Source organism: Salvelinus namaycush, chromosome 29, assembly GCF_016432855.1.
Source record: "Salvelinus namaycush isolate Seneca chromosome 29, SaNama_1.0, whole genome shotgun sequence".
Taxonomy (NCBI): Eukaryota; Metazoa; Chordata; class Actinopteri; order Salmoniformes; family Salmonidae; genus Salvelinus; species Salvelinus namaycush.
Window position 1 is genome coordinate 14,652,707 of NC_052335.1, and position 17,298 is coordinate 14,670,004.

Consider the following 17,298-nt stretch of genomic DNA (forward strand, 5'->3'; position numbering starts at 1 on the left):
AATCTCAAATTTGGACTCAGACCAAAGGACATATTTCCACCAATCTAATGTCTAATGCTTGTGTTTCTTGGCCCAAGCAAGTCTTATGGGTGTCCTTTATTCGTGGTTTCTTAGCAGAAATTCAATTCTACCAAGGCCTAATTCAAGTAGTCTCCTCTGAACAGTGGATGTTGAGATGTGTCTGTTACTTGAACTCCGTGAAGCGTTTATTTGGGCTGCAATCCGAGGTGCAGTTCTCTAATGAGCTTGCCCTCTGCAGCAGAGGTAACTCTGGGTCTTCCATTCCTGTGGCGGTCCTCATGGAAACCAGTTTCATCATAGCACTTGAAGAAACTTTCAAAGTCATTGAAATTTTCTGGATTGACTGACCTTCATGTGTTAAAGTAATGACACTGTCATTTCTCTTTGCTTATTTGAGTTGTTCTTGCCATAATATGGACTTGGTCTTTTACCAAATAGGGATATCTAATGTATACCACCCCTACCTTTCCACAACACAACTTATTGGCTCAAACACATTGAGGAAAGAAATTCCACAAATTAACAAGGCACACCTGTTAATTGAAATGCATTCCAGGTGACTACCTCATGAAGCTGGTTGAGAGAATCCCAAGAGCGTGCAAAGCTGTCATCAAGGCCAAGTGTGGCTACTTTGAATAATCTCAAATATATTTTGATTTGTTTAACACTTTTTTGGTTACTACATGATTCCATGTGTGTTATTTCAGTGTTGAAAATAGTAAAAAAAAAAAAAAAAACTGAAATGAGGTGCTGTCCAAACTTTTGACTAGCACTGTATAACTATAAAAATATTTTACTTAAAAAGTACATGGAGATTATTTACTGTCCCCACAACAAAACAATACTTAAATACATGCTATTGTCCTTGAAACATTTAAATACTGTACAATGTGCCAATATGGCCGACCGGTGGCTTCAAAACCTCTCAATGGCCAGTACATAGCATCAGCAATCCAGGGTTTATATAAAGGATTGTATGCAAATTTAAAAAAATCTAATTTTAAAATTGGTCACATACACTTATCTTGCCCATTTTATCACAGATGTAGCAAAACGCTTATGTTTCTAGTTCCAACAGTGCAGTAATACCTAACAAGACACAAGCCCCAAAAATGTAAAGGAAAATAAATATTGAAATATTAGAACCAGCAATGTCAGCATATAAATATACATGTATATGGTGTGTATAGACATTATGTTGGTATATGAATAGAGAAGGTGTACAGCAATAGTTATAGGTTTGAGCATTCACTAAAACAGTATATCCATATATCGTGGGTAAAACAGTATGCAAACATTAAAGTGACCAGTGTTTAATGACTATGTACATAGGGCAACAGTCTCTAAGGTGCAGGGTTGAGTATCGGGTGGTAGCCAGCTAGTAACAGTGACTAAAGTTCAGGGCAGGGTACTAGGCGGAGGCCGGCTAGTGGTGACTATTTAACAATCTGATAGCCTGGAGATTGAAATATGTTCGGTCTCTCGGTCCCAGCTTTGATGCACCTTTACTGTCTCCGCATTCTAGATGGTAGCAGGTTGAACAGGCCATGGCCCTTGATTATCTCAGCCTTGCTGTGACACAGAGTGCTGTAGATGTCCTGTAGGGCAGGCAGTGTGCCCCCAGTGATGCATTGAGCTGACCACACCACCCTCTGCAGAGCCCTGCGGTCACAGACGAAGCAGTTGCTGTACCAGACAGTGATAAAGCCCAACAGCATTCTCTCAATGGTGCATCTGTAGAAGTTTGAGGGTCATAGGCTCCAAGCCGGATTTATTCAGCCTCCTTTTAATGAATACTCTTCACCACACTGTGTGGCTGAACCATTTCAAGGTTGTTTGTGATGTGGACGGCAAGGAACTTTAAGCATTTCACCCTCTCCACTGCGGCCCCGCCAATGTCCACTATCAGCTCCCTTGTGTTGACGTTGAGGGGTTATTTTCCTGGCACCACTCCGCCAGGGCCCTCAGCTCCTCCCTGTAGGATGTCTCGCCGTTGTTGGTAAATCAGGCCTACCATTGTTGCATCGTATGTAAACAAGATGATCGAGTTGGAGACGTGTGTGGCCACGCAGTCATGGGTGAACAGGGAGTACAGGAGGGGGCTGAGCACGCACCCATGTTGAGGACGTGGCTGATTTTCCTTTTATAATTCGTGATTGGCTGGAATCCCTGCTACGTACAGTTGAAGTCGGAAGTTTACATTCACTTAGGTTGGAGTCATTAACTCGTTTTTCAACTACTCCACAAATTTCTTGTTAAACTATAGTTTTGGCAAGTCAGATGTGTCATGCACAAAGTAGATGTCCTAAGTAATTTTTCACAGACAGATTATTTCACTGTATCACAATTCAAGTGGGTCAGAAGTTTACATACAACACATTTAACAATTTAGTGTATCACAGTTTCAGTTTTGCGCAAATGCCATCTATCCTCGTTTTTTTGTTTGGATAAATTGTAATCGTCAGTGGGAACATCATCAATGCACTTCCCGATGAACGCATTCAGAGCCAGTGTATACGTCAATGTTATTCTGAGGCAACCTGGAACATATTCCAGTACGCACAATCAAGCATAGATTCTGATTGGTCAGACCAACTTTGAACCGTCCTTACCACGGGTACTTCCCATTTAAGTTTCTGCCTATAGTAAGGGGAGGAGCAGAATGGAGGCGTGATCTGATTTGTTGAAGGGAGGGCAGTGGAGGGCCTTGCAGCCATCCTGGAAGGGGGAGTAGCAATGGTCAAGAATTCTTGATGAGCTAGTAGCGCAGTTGATGTGTTAATTCAAATTCAGTAGCGTTTTCCACAGATTTGCTTCACTAACGTCCCCAGCTACAATAAATGCGGCCTCAGGATAAGCGGTTTCTAGTTTGCACAAAGTCCATTGTAGTTCCTTGAGAGCCGTTGCGGTGTCAATGGGTATGCGAACCGTCTTGGTTGAATCTTCGCAATGCGCAATTCAATCATGTCATGTTTAAATGTACATTTCTAAAAGAGATTAGACAAAATAAAACCTCAAATTGAAATGTTGACTGCAAAGTAGGCCTACCTGGCAGAATGAGATATGATTGGTAATAATCATTTTGCAATCCCTGCCATCACATTAATCTTGACAGATACTACAACAGCCTTATGCCTTACTTTGTGAGACTGCTTAAAGGGATACTTCGGGATTTTGGCAATGAGACCCTTTATCTACTTCCCCAGAGTCGGACGAACTCGTGGATACCATTTTTATGTCTCTGCGTCCAGTATGAAGGAAGTTTGAGGTAGTTTTGCGAGCCAATGTTAAATAGCATTAGTGCAATGACTGGAAGTCCATGGTATCTGCTAGCATGGTAGTAGATACCAATAGACTTCAAGTCATTCCACTAACGCTAGTTCTTCAAAGCAATATGGAATTGTTTTGGTGGATGGTCATACCATGGATCATTTAGCCATTTGATTTAGAATTTTAGGACCCCTTTAGGTATCAAAAATATTGAATTAGGCCTTTACTACTAAAGCCCATAGAAACGCATTGATAAATGGAACAAAACAAAAAAAAGACAAAATTAAATCATAAGGGTTCAAGTTTTGAAGTGTCTGTCCTATATCTTGGAGACGTAATAATGCTAAAAAAACATTTGGACATATTTAACCCCTTTGTTGGCACAAAACTGCCTCCATACTTCTATTCATTTGTACGGGTTACCCTAAGACGAGTCCCGTGACACTTGTGGGGGTTGTAGGCCAAACCGTTCGGACGCTACAGAGACGTTTTCTTGAGAAGACCAATTTTCGGGATGTCTCATGGTCTGACAAACACTGCTGTAGCTCAGCCACCTTTCAAGGCAGATGCGGAAGGCCGACAGGCGTATGCGGTGGATTGGGACTAGAGGTCGACCGATTATGATTTTTCAACGCCGATACCGATTATTGGAGGACCAAAAAAGCCGATACCGATTAAAATCGGCCGATTTTTTAAAATGTATTTGTAATAATGACAATTACAACAATACTGAACACTTATTTTAACTTAATATAATACATCAATAAAATCAATTTAGCCTCAAATAAATAATGAAACATGTTCAATTTGGTTTAAATAATGCAAAAACAAAGTGTTGGAGAAGAAAGTAAAAGTGCAACATGTGCAATGTAAGAAAGCTAACGTTTAAGTTCCTTGCTCTGAACATGAGAAAGCTGGTGGTTCCTTTTAACACGAGTCTTCAATATTCCCAGGTAAGAAGTTTTAGGTTGTAGTTATTATAGGACTATTTCTCTCTATACCATTTGTATTTCATTAACCTTTGACTATTGGATGTTCTTATAGGCACTTTAGTATTGCCAGTGTAACAGTATAGCTTCCGTCCCGCTCCTCGCTCCTACTTGGGCTCGAACCAGGAACACATCGACAACAGCCACCCTCGAAGCAGCGTTACCCATGCAGAGCAAGGGGAACAACCACTCCAAGTCTCAGAGCGAGTGACGTTTGAAACGCTATTAGCGCGCACCCCGCTAACTAGCTAGCCATTTCACATCGGTTACACCAGCCTAATCTCGGGAGTTGATAGGCTTGAAGTCATAAACAGTGCAATGCTTGAAGCACAACGAAGAGCTGCTGGCAAAACGCACGAAAGTGCTGTTTGAATGAATGCTTACGAGCCTGCTGGTGCCTACCACCGCTGTCAGACTGCTCTATCAAATCATACTTAGTTATAACATAATAATAACACACAGAAATACGAGCCGTAGGTCATTAATATGGTCGAATCCGGAAACTATCATCTCGAAAACAAGACATTTATTCTTTCAGTGAAATACGGAATCGTTCCGTATTTTATCTAACGGGTGGCATCCATAAGTCCTGTTACATTGCACAACCTTCAATGTTATGTCATAATTACGTAAAATTATGGCAAATTAGGCAACCCAAACTGTTGCATATACACTGACTCTGCGTGCAATGAACGCAAGAGAAGTGACACATTGCCTGCTAACCTGGATTTCTTTTAGCTAAATATGCAGGTTTAAAAATATATACTTCTGTGTATTGATGTTTATGGTTAGGTACACATTGGAGCAACGATACGCACCGCATCGATTATATGCAACGCAGGACACGCTAGATAAACTAATATCATCAACCATGTGTAGTTAACTAGTGATTATGATTGATTGTTTTTTATAAGATAAGTTTAATGCTAGCTAGCAACTTACCTTGGCTTACTGCATTCGTGTAACAGGCAGGCTCCTCATGGAGTGCAATGTAATCAGGTGGTTAGAGCGTTGGACTAGTTAACTAAGGTTGCAAGATTGAAGGTAAAAATCTGTCGTTCTGCCCCTGAACGAGGCAGTTAACCCACCGTTCCTAGGCCGTCATTGAAAATAAGAATGTGTTAACTGACTTGCCTAGTTAAATAAAGATTAAATTAAGGTGTAAAAAAAAATATAAAATATATATATTTTTTAAAATCGTCCAAATCGGTGTCCAAAAATACCGATTTCCGATTGTTATGAAAACTTGAAATCGGCCCCAATTAATCGGCCATTCCGATTAATCGGTCGACCTCTAATTGGGACGCAGCCAATGCAAAAATAAACAGTTCTCCATCTTAAATTGACAGATGGATTTTTTTATTTATTATGTTACTTAGATTGATAGATGCATCAAAAGACTTAAGGACTTTAACGCTCCGCAGTTCACTATAAGTGATAGGGGAGAGTGGAGCTAAATGTAACATGGGTCAATTGTAGGGGAACTTGGGGTAAAAATGCCACCCTGGCTCAAAAGTATTTTTCAGTTAGGGTGACCGACTAAAAACAAGGGGACCTCACAGGATGGGCCATACCCAGTACAGTACTATTGTCAGAAGGACAAAGGATTACCGATCCATGCTTGGAAATTCATAGAATGATGCAAATTTGGTACCACATTTATTTGTACACAAAAACAAAAAACAAGTGCGCGCTATTAATTACATTTCCTGTTATATGCACAGTAATTAATTGGCTCAAGCCCTCAGACAACTTGATGAATATATTCATTATGTGGAGATGGTGTTCTCCTAATGTATTACATTTGTCTGAAACCAGCCTCTCCAAAAGTGCAGCAGTTATAGCCCAAATCCTCTTCACCACCGGAAACTGTGTTTTCGCTTCTGTCTTTTCACTGAAACAAAATGTAAGAGAGAGTCAAAGCAATTTAGGAGAATGGAAACAGCAGGTTTGAGTGTCTTCAATACACTGGGGTCCATTTATATGCACAAATAATGAGAGAATATACCATAACAATATAAAAAAATTCTTTGGTATGACTCAGCTGGGGATAGGGCTGTGGCGCTCACGTATTTGTGTCAGCCAGTGATTGTCAAGCAAATAACTATTGGTCTCAGTAATTGACTTAATTTACAAATACATTTACCATCTCCTGGCTTCCACGCATAGCCTACAAGCCACTGACTGATGCAGACCTTTGGAACATCTACATTTAAATGTGTTAGGCCCTGATCTGGCTATGCCATACAGCTTTGGGCTACACTAGTTAATTTAGCAGACAGGATTTGCTTAGAATTCCGTGGCATTATTTTATAGTATGAAGAATACAATGGAACAAAGCTGAATAAAATGGAAAGGATATTTCCTCCAAATGATTTGAGGGAGTGTGCACATGGACTATTCTGTGTTGAGTGGTTAACAAAGAAATAGGAATTCCTTTTTGCTTAATTTAGAGTTAATTAATCTAACTTTAGTTGTTCTACAAACACTGGGCTTTCTGTTTTGATTTTTAATACATTGCAAGGCTGCATGATATGACGCCAATGATGATTGGAAAAAAGTAGCTTGAAAGGCATGAGCTGTTTTTTGTGTGTGCAGGCTGGACACACTACATCAGTTACTCATTCACAATTTGACAAGCACTTGATAATGCCTAGAATTTCATGGTGGCATCCCCTTTGTGTGGCCGTAATGCACACCCCCCCAAAAGAATCCATGCCTTTTGCGGCCAGTGGCCGCTGTGCCCTTCTCCCCGAGTCCTGCATGCTCCAAATCACCCCTCACGGCTCTCCATCAAAGTGATCGGGTCTTTCTCACAGGCTACAAGTGACGAGAGACACAGGGACGGAACTGCACGCGTCCTTATCCAATTCCAAGGTGCATATTGAAGATATTGGAAGAACTGTCCACATTTACCTTGTCAGCCAACAAGATGAGGCCTAACGAACAACAAGTCAGTCTACTATCCCCCATAGTACAAAAGTCTATTTTATTCTGAGAGACAAATATATATTCCAAAACACGCTGCATTTGTCCCTCGTAGCAGTGTTTTTACACCTAAGACAGAAAATTCTGTCAGTGTTTCTTTTCTTTGGGAGATCACCAGTGCTATTAATTCGTTGGATATCATTGACCCTGCCATACTGTGCAGCTCAAACTTTCATTTTCAATACACAACCTAAAAATGTATTAAAAAAAATAAATTGTCCGACATGTGAATCGTGATATTTTGATGCATGCCAGAATTTATAACTTTATAAAAGCATCAATGACATATTACTAAGGAGAACGCTTGGTTAAGTGTAAATCCAGACTTACACTTAGTTGTTTCCTGCCCCCCCTACTTGGCTGTCAGGTAAATGTGTTGGAGGGAACTACTTTGAACACAATACATGGACTACAAGTGTTTTTGTATGGATCTGCATTGAAATAATCCCCTATTCACATTGGTAAGTGGCATTGGCCTGTTCTTACATGCAGTCTTGTCCTCCTCTGCAGCACTAAGGAGCCAATATTGGATCTTCTGTTCATCCCCTAATGGAAAGGGACACAGCAGAACAAAAAGCTATTGTAACGTTGGTGAAGACCGGAGTTAATCAGTGAAATAAATAGCATAACTTGGCTTGAGGTAAATATGAATAAACATTATCAGAGGAGGCTGGTTGGAGGCGCTGTAGGAGGACGGGCTCATCGTAATGGCTGGAATGGAACCGTATCAAACATATGGAAAACCACTTGACTCCATGTATTCCATTATAGCCATTACCATGAGCCCGTCCTCCTATAGCTCTTCCCACCAGCCTCATCTGGTATCAATCAAGTGACTTAAAAGCCTGGACAGACAGGTAAAATGCATCAACACAGTACACATTCATCTATCCTTCAAGAGTCAGCTGGCATACACTGAAACACATGGCCTTTGTGGCTTTCTTTGGCAAATGACTATGAATTAACTGACTTATTTCCTAAACCTTTTCAATACTAAATACCATATTAAGGTGTGGGACATGCATTGTGTGACAAGAAATAACTACCAGGTCTATTACGCCCCAGCAGCTAGAAATTGTCCATCCACAATTCAACTGTGGGAACATGGCGGCTCTCAATACCAGGCAACAGAAATAGCAGGCCACTAGTATACGAGAGATTGTTCGTGAGGAGATTCTCTGCCCTCGACTTACAATTAAAACCGGTAATTGAAATAAATGGCAGTGTGCACTGCTAAAATAGATACCTATTCAACCAAAGTGGGAAATCTGAAGACTACATGACCTAGAAACAGCACAAGCTAAGTTGGAAGGGATAATCAAACTCCTAAAAGAGAAAATGGAATCACTTGAAAATCATTCTCGTAAATTCAATGTGCAGATCACAGGACTTGAAACTATAGTGGAAGCGGGCAACAACTTTCTTCATGAGCAAGCTTTTCTATGAGCTGTTCGGGCAGGAGAAGATGGGTCCCATGCCACTCATTAACATTGTGCACCACACAGATCAACGCCGCAACAGCTCTCGCTGTATGATTGTATGGATCCACAGCATCGAAGTCAAGCGGCGAATTGTTCACCTTGCAGCAGAATCCGGGGGTCTGACTTATGCAGGGAAGAGGATCAGCATCTACCCAGACCTGAGTGACAAACTGCTAAAACCAAGGGAGACCTACAACGAGGTGAGATTACAGCTACGAAAGCTAAACCTGAGATGCGGCTTCATCCACCCAGCTAAACTCATTAATCTTCCAGAACACAAAACACTATTTGCACTGCCAAAGGACTTCATTGAGTAGTACATAAAACCCAATACACAACCGGACAAGCTGACAGATGGAACCCCATGACTGGCTCATTCAGGTATGCTATCCATGCACAGTCATGCAGCATAGCCTATTGCTATGATGCTGCCCTCAGCATAAGAAAAATGAGTACACCCCTCATGTTTGGGTACAATATTAGTATTATTGCTGAGCATTGAACTTGTAATTATATTGCCTATGTTCCAGAACATTTACACAGTGATGACACCATGTCAATTAATGAATATGGATCCTACTGCTATACTTTGTTTTGAATGTTAAGGGATTAGGCTTGCATATGTCATATCTAAGTTTTATTTTCGTCATTACCCACCCTTACTCATCAAGTCTGCCAACTTAATTGTAAAGGTCTGAATTTGTTACTTATTTAGTTTAGTATCTTTAGTGTTGATAAGCCCATGGATGTAAAATAAGAAGCAGGACCCACAGGGAAACCCACCCTTTGGTCACTCCCTATCCAAAAGAAGCTACTGCTACTTACATTTTAGAAAAACAATGGCAACACCAGCTATTCGCTTCTGGAATTTCAAAGGCCTTAATATTCCTATCAAGTGTTCAAGCAGTCTTGACATTCTAGCAAGAAACCATATTGATATAGCAATGCTCCAAGAAACACACCTGCTCCAAAGAGACCGAATAGAGAACCATTTGTACAAACAAAACCAAACGTGGAATCACAATGATAGGTAAACTCAAATTCACTATCCTTGGTAAAGGCAAAGACCAAGAAAGCATTATCACTTTCCTTAAATGTATCCATAATGGAAATAAAATTGCCTTTATTAATGTGTATGCTCCAAATTCATATGATCCTCTGAACAGCATAATTGTTAGAATTAACTGAACACCAACTGGTTATTGGGACAGACATGAATGCCATTCTGGACAAATCTAATAAAACCAACAATCCACAGGCAACCAAGGCTCTCCAACATATACTATCTGATTACAACTTCATTGACGCCTGGCGAGCTCATAACCCTAAAAGAGTACACTTTATTCAAACAGGCACAAAACATTCTCCCGAATCAATTTCGTACTAAACTCAGCAAAAAATATCCCTTTCTCACGACACTGTCTTTCCAAGATGGCAACAACTGCAGTTACACCAGGAACGCACAATCCATCCATCAGTGCTCAGACTGTTCACAATAGGCTGAGAGAGGCTGGACTGAGGGCTTGTAGGCCTGTTGTAAGGCAGGTCCTCACCAGACATCACTGTCGCCTATGGGCACAAACCCACCGTCGCTGGACCAGACAGGACAGGCAAAAAGTGCTCTTCACTGACGAGTCGCGGTTTTGTCTCACCAGGGGTGATGATCGGATTCACGTTTATTGTCAAATGAATCAGTGTTACACCGAGGCCTATACTCTGGAGCGGGATCGATTTGGAGGTGGAGGGTCTGTCATGGTCTGGGGCGGTGTGTCACAGCATCATCGGACTGAGCTTGTTGTCATTGCAGGCAATCTCCACGCTGTGCGTTACAGGGAAGACATCCTCCTCCCTCATGTGGGACCCTTCCTGCAGGCTCATTATGACATGACCCTCCAGCATGACAATGCCACCAGCCATACTGCTCATTCTGTGCGTGATTTCCTGCAAGACAGGAATGTCAGTGTTCTGCCATGGCCAGCGAAGAGCCCAGATCTCAATCCCATTGAGCACGTCTGGGACCTGTTGGATCGGAGGGTGTGGGCTAGGGCCATTCCCCCCAGAAATGTCCGGGAACTTGCAGGTGCCTTGGTGGAAGAGTGGGGTAACATCTCACAGCAAGAACTGGCAAATCTGGTACAGTCCATGAGGAGATGCACTGCAGTAAATGCAGCTGGTGGCCACACCAGATACTGACTTATTTTTAATTTTGACCCCCCCCCCTTTGTTCAGGGACATATCATTAAATGTATGTTAGTCACATGTCTGTGGAACATGTTCAGTTCATGTCTCAGTTGTTGAATCATGTTCATACATGTTGAGTTTGCTGAATATAAACGCAGTTGACAGTAAAGACATTTTTCCCCCTATATTTTTTAAGCGTTTCTTGGCAGAAATGCTCTCTGGAAAATGTGAACTCATGTGCCTTAATAACAAAACTTTATTCACATTTACAGATGGAATACAAATTGTTAAATTACGAGCCTAGTTGGTTTAGCCACAGAAAGACGACAACCTTCCTGCTAGCCATGATCGGCTGAGATAATGAGTGGACTGGACATGCCAAGAGATGAGTTTGGATTGGTCTGCCATGTAGCACGCTTCGGTCTATAATGTGAGCTGGTCAGTATATGTACGTAATACATTTTTTTTTTTTTTTTTTTTCGATATCACATAACTGCAAAAGGCAAAAGTGTTGCTCTCCGGTGGAATTAGAGTATGATAGCTCAGGAGATTCTGGTGTTTGATTGCAAATATGCAGAGGGAGTTGAAAACACAGAAGGCTGTTGTATTAAACACTTGTCTCTGGATTACATCTTCAAACTAAGGGAAACCATGGCATCTGTGACCGAGGGAGAACCGTCCATCCATGTATACGCATAAGATAGTCTAGCTAGCGACATTCAGATATTACACGTTTCCAAATTGTCAGAAAGCTTGTTTCAAGTTAGTGTACGTTAGCTAGCAAGCTAAAGTTAGATGGCTAGCTGAAGTCGACGTAAATCTGTGTAGTAACATTATTTGTATTTCAGAGCCATTTGCATTGCTTGTTATAGCCTAAGGTTAGCTAGCATTGATCTTGGTTGGTTAGTTACCTGCAGATTCATGCAGGGTAGTAACGTTATGAGTTATTATGGTTAGTTATTTAGCTAGCTACATGTCTAAACAAAGACTCCACTATGCAAGTAACCATTTCAATAAAATTGATGTCACTGCAACAACTGTCGATAGCCAGAGTGAATTTACCAGCTACGTCTATCTACTCCGATTTCAGAGCACTCTCGTCTGAGTGTGCCGAATAACTGACAAATTTGCGAACGGCCATATTCAACAAGTGTTGAGCGGTGTCAGTAAACGTTGGCAAAAAAGCGTAATTAAATTGTTGCCAGCAGCACAGTTAAGGTCACCAACGCTCTGGATAACAAAAACAGCCTAAGTGCTAGGGCGAGTAAAATGGTGAGTTGTTCTCATTTGTGTCTGGAAGTAGCTAGCAAGCTAACCAACATAAGCTTGGGTGCTTGACAGCGGTTAGTCCAGAACGCTCGGATCAACCCTACTCCTCGGTCAGCGCATCCAGTGTGCGCTCTGAAAGCTCCAAGAGCAAAACGCTCTTTATTTACGAACGGACAATCTGACAACGCTGAGTTTACAAATGCCCAGAGCCGCAATAAGCGAACTCTGGCAATCCAGAATGAATTTACAAAACACACCATTAGTATAAACCAGCCTTTAGTCTTGAAATCGTTGGTTGTTTAGTGCATGGCCTCACGTGTGAATCTTTAAAGAGCTGGGTGGGGCTAAAGCTTAAGAGGGTGTGAACGATGCTGAATGGGTTTAGACAAAGACAAGCTCTCCAGTAGGTCTACCAAAACATTGAAGGGCCATTTTCTCAAAAGTGAGGTAACAAGTTAGTCAACTTTCAAAGCAGAATTATTTTCCCTTTGTTCCTCAACTGCACGATATTACAGTACCAGTCAAAAGTTGACACACCTACTCATTCAAGGGTTTCTTTATTTTTACTATTTTCTACATTGTAGAATAATAGAAGACATCAACTATGAAATAACATATGGAATCATAAAGTAACCCCCCCAAAAAAGTTATATCATAGATTTATTTTAGATTCTTCAAAGTAACCAACCTTTGCCTTGATGACAGCTTTGCACAATCTTGGCATTCTCTCAACCAGCATTATGAGGTAGTCACCTGGAATGCATTTCTATTAACAGGTGTGCCTTGTTAAAAGTTCATTTGTGGAATTTCTTTCCTTCTTAATGCGTTTGAACCAATCAGTTGTGTTGTGACAAGGTAGGGGTGGTATACAGAAGATAGCTCTATTTGATAAAAGACCAAGTCCATATTATGGCAAGAACAGCTTAAATAAGCAAAGAGAAATGAAAGTCCATCATAACTATAAGACAAGGTCAGTCAATGCCGAACATTTTTAGAACTCTGAACATTTCTTTATGTGCAGTCGCAAAAACCATCAAGCGCTGTGATTAAACTGGCTCTCATGAGGACCACCACAGTAAAGAAAGACCCAGAGTTACCTCTGCTGCAGAGGATAAGTTCATTACAGTTCCCAGCCTCAGAAATTGCAGCCCAAATAAATGCTTCACTGAGTTCAAGTAACAAACATCAATTGTTCAGGAGACTGCATGAACCAGGCCTTCATTGACGAATTGCTGCAAAGAAAACACGACACTAATAGAAAGAGACTTGCTTGACCCAAGAAACACGAGCAATGGACATTAGACCGGTGGAAATATGTCCTTTGGTGTGATGAGTCCAAATGGGAGATTTTTTATTCCAACCGCTGTATCATTGTGAGATGCAGAGTAGGTCAACGGATGATCTCCGCATGTGTGGTTCCCACCATGAAGCACAGAGGAGGTAGTGCGATGGTGTGGGGGTGCTTTGCTGGTGACACAGTTGGTGATTTATTTCGAATTCAAGGCCCCCTAACCAGGATGGCTACCACAGCATTCTGCAGCGATACGCCATTCCATCTGGTTTACACTTAGTGGGACAATCATTTGTTTTTCCACAGGACAATGACCCAAAACACATCTCCAAGCTGTGTAAGGGCTATTTGTCCAAAAAGAGAGTGATGGAATGCTGCATCAGATGACCTGGCCTCCACAATCACCCAACCTCAACCCAATTGAGATTGTGGCCCAACTCATCCCAAACAGAGTCAATGAAAAGCTGCCAACAAGTGCTCAGCATGTGTGGGAGCTCCTTCAAGACTGGTTAAAGTATTACTCATGAAGCTGGTTGAGAGAATGCCAAGAGTGTGCGAAGCTGTCAAAGCAAAGTGTGGCTACTTTGAAGAATGTCAAATATATTTTGATTTGTTTAACACTTTTTTGGTTACTTCATGATTCCATGTGTTATTTCGGGCAGCAGGTAGCCTAGTGGTTAGAGCGTTGGGCCAGTAACAAAGGTTGCTAGATCGAATCCCCGAGCTAACAAGGTAGTTAACCCACTGTTCCTAGGCCGTCATTGTAAATAAGAATTTGTTCTTAACTGAAAATCATAGTTTTGTTGTCTTCACTATCATTCTACAACACTACAAGGAAAATGGCGCCAACAGAGGGCTGCTTCACTTCTAGTCCTTAGGAAACCTTGCACCATTTTTAAAAATGTATTATTTCTTACATTGTTAGCCCAGAAAATCTTGTGTGTTACATACAGCCATGAAGAACTATTGGATATCAGAGCAGCGTCAACTTACCAGTACTAAGACCAGTAATATGACTTCCCCGAAGCGGATCCTTCGTTTGCGCCACCCAGGGCGTTTGAACGGATTCGAGGCCGACCCAAAACAGCCAGAGAAGAGGAAGCCGGAGCGGTCTCCTAGTCAGACTTAGGAGGCACACATCACCAGCCGCTTCAGAGTATATTACTCGCTAACGTCCAGTCCCTAGATAAAGTTTACGAGATCAGGGCAAGGGTTGCTTTCCAGAGAGACAAGGATTGTAACATACTATTTCACGGAAACATGGCTCTTGGGATATACTGTGGGAGTCGGTCCAGCTATCTGGATTCTCAGTGCATCGCACCAACAGGAATAAACATCTCTCTGGGAAGAAGGGCGTGGGTGTATGTTTCATGGTGTAATTGTAATAACATACAGGAACTTAAGTCTTTGTTCACGTGACCTAGAATTCCTCAAATGCCGACTGAATTACCTCCCAAGAGAATTATCTTCGGTTACAGTCACAGCTGTGTATATTTCCCCTTAAGCCGATACGGCGGCCCTCAAGGAATTTCCCTGGACTTTGTGCAAACTATATACCTAGATGCTGCAGTTATAATAAGCACATTTTAGGAAAAGGCTACCTAAATTCTACCAACATATTGACTGGACCATTGTTACTCTAACTTCCGGGATGCACACAAGACCCTCTCCCACCCTCCTTCCGGAAAATTTGCCCCTCTCATACTATAGGCAGAAACTCAAAACAGGAAGTACCCGTGCAAAATACTATTCAACGCTGGTCTGACCAATCGGAATACACCCTTCAAGATTGTTTTGATCACGCGGACTGGGATATGTTCTGGGAAGCTTCTGAGAATAATATGGACGTGTACACCGAGACGGTCACTGAGTTTATCAAGAAGTTGTACCCACAGTGACTATTATAACCTACCCTAACCAGAAAACATGGATAGATGGCAGCATTCGCGCAAAACTGAAAGCACTTACCACCACATTTAACCATGGCAAGGTGATGGGGAATATGGCAGAATACAAACAGTGTAGTCGTTCCCTCCGCAAGGCAATCAAATAGGCAAAACGTCAATATCAAGACAAAGGAGTTGCAATTCAATGGCTCAGACACGAGACGCATGTGGCAGGGTTTACAGACAATCACGGACTACAAAAGGACAATTAGCCACGTCGCAGACACCAGTCTTGCTGCCAGACAAGGCAAACACGTTCTTTGCCCACTTTGAGGATAACAGTTCCACCGATACGGCCAGCTACCAAGGACTGCGGGCTCTCCTTCTCCGTGGCCGACGTGAGTAAGACATTTAAACGCGGTAACTCTCGCAAGGCTGTCGGCCCAGACGGCATCCCTAACCGCGTCCTCAGAGGATGCGCAGACCAGCTGGCTGGCGTTTACTGACATATTCAGTCTGCTGTCCCCACATGCTTCAAGACAGCCACCACTGTTCCTATACCCAAGAATGCAAAGGTAACTGAACTAAATGACTATCACCCTGTAGCACTCACTTCTGTCATCATGAAGTGCTTTGACTAGTAAAGGATCATATCACCTTACCTTACATCCTAGGCCCACTTCAATTTGCTTACCTCCCAAATAGATCCACAGATGATGCAATTGCCTTCACACTGCCCTATCCCATCTGGACAAGAGTAATAACTATGTAAGAATGCTGTTCATTGACTATAGCTCAGCATTCAACACCATAGCACCCGCCAAGCTCATCATTAAGCTTGAGGCCCTGGGTCTGAACCCCGCCCTGTGCAACTGGGACATGGACTTCATGACGGGCCACCCCCAGGTGGTGAAGGTAGGAAACATCTCCACTTCGCTGATCCTCAACACTGGGTTCCCACAAGGCTGCGTGCTCAGCCCCCTCCTGTACTCCCTGTTCACCCATGACTACATGGCCATGCACGACCTCCAACTCAATCATCAAGTCTCCATACAACAGTAGTGGGCTTGATTACCAACAACGTCAAGACAGCCTACAGGAAGGAGGTGAGGGCTCGCGGAGTGTGGTGTCAGGAAAACAACCTCACTCAACAGCAACAAAACTAAGGAGCAAATCAGGGACTTCAGGAAACAGCAAAGGGAGCACCCCCCTATCCACAGACAGGACAGCAGTGAAGGTGGAACGTTAAGTTCCTTAGCGTACACATCACTTGACAAACTGAAATGGTCTACCCTCACAGTGTGGTGAAGGTGCAACAGCGCCTCTTCAACCTCAGGAGGCTGAAGAAATGTGGCTTGTCACCTAAAACCCTCAAACTTTTACAGATGCACAATTGAGCATCCTGTCCGCTGGATCTCTGCCTGGTACGGCAACTGCACTGCCAGCAACCGCAGGGCTCTCCATAGGGTGGTGCGGTCTGCACAACGCATCAGCGGGGGCAAACTACCAGCCCCCCAGGACACCTACAGCACCCGATGTCACAGGAAGGCAAAAAAGGTCATCAAGGACAACCACCCGAGCCACTGCCTGTTCACCCCGCTACCATCCAGAAGGCGAGGTCAGTACATGTGCATCAAAGCTGGGACCGAGAGACTGAAGAACAGCTTCTATCTCAAAGCCATCAAACTGTTAGGCATCACTAGCAGAGGCTGCTGCCTACATAGACTTAATCATTGGCCACTTTAATAAATATTTACATATCTTGCATTACTCTTCTCATATGTATATGCTGTATTCTATTGCAGCTTAGCCTAAGCCGCTCTGACATTCCTCATCCATATATTTATATGTTCCATCCCTTTAGATTTGTGCGTATTAGGTATTTGTGCAATTGTTAGATATTGCTGCATTGTCAGAACTAG